The following is a 523-nucleotide window of genomic DNA, read 5'->3' as shown; positions in this document are numbered from 1 at the left end:
ATTTTCTTTTTTTTTTTTTAAGATTTTATTTATTTATTTATTTGACAGAGAGAAATCACAAGTAGTTGGAGAGGCAGGCAGAGATAGAGAGAGAAGCAGGCTCCCTGCTGAGCAGAGAGCCCGATGTGGGACTCGATCCCAGGACCCTGAGATCATGACCTGAGCCGAAGGCAGCGGCTTAACCCACTGAGCCACCCAGGCGCCCCTAAATTTCAAATTTTCAATGGAGAGATTCAAAGAGGAGGAAAAGGCTTGATGAAGATGAGTCTTCAATTGCCCCCCCAAGTCTTGTTATAGGGAATTGAAGTAACACAGCGGGAGGAAAGAGTCAGGAGTTCGCTGGGATCTGGTCCAGAGTGCTTGGGATCTAGCCCCTCCTAGCCAGACATCAGCGGCCTTGAGAGCCTGCCATCTAACTAAAATGTGTGGCTCAATCTTGACCTGTTCTTCTAAATTAGATGTAGCGTTTTGCATATATGAATGCATTTGTCATGCAGTTTGGAGATAGAAAAGATGCGGCAGC

This window comes from Mustela nigripes, chromosome 12 (genome assembly GCF_022355385.1).
Source record: "Mustela nigripes isolate SB6536 chromosome 12, MUSNIG.SB6536, whole genome shotgun sequence".
Taxonomy (NCBI): domain Eukaryota; kingdom Metazoa; phylum Chordata; class Mammalia; order Carnivora; family Mustelidae; genus Mustela; species Mustela nigripes.
The sequence above is the reverse complement of the archived record's forward strand: the minus strand, read 5'-3'. Positions refer to the sequence as shown.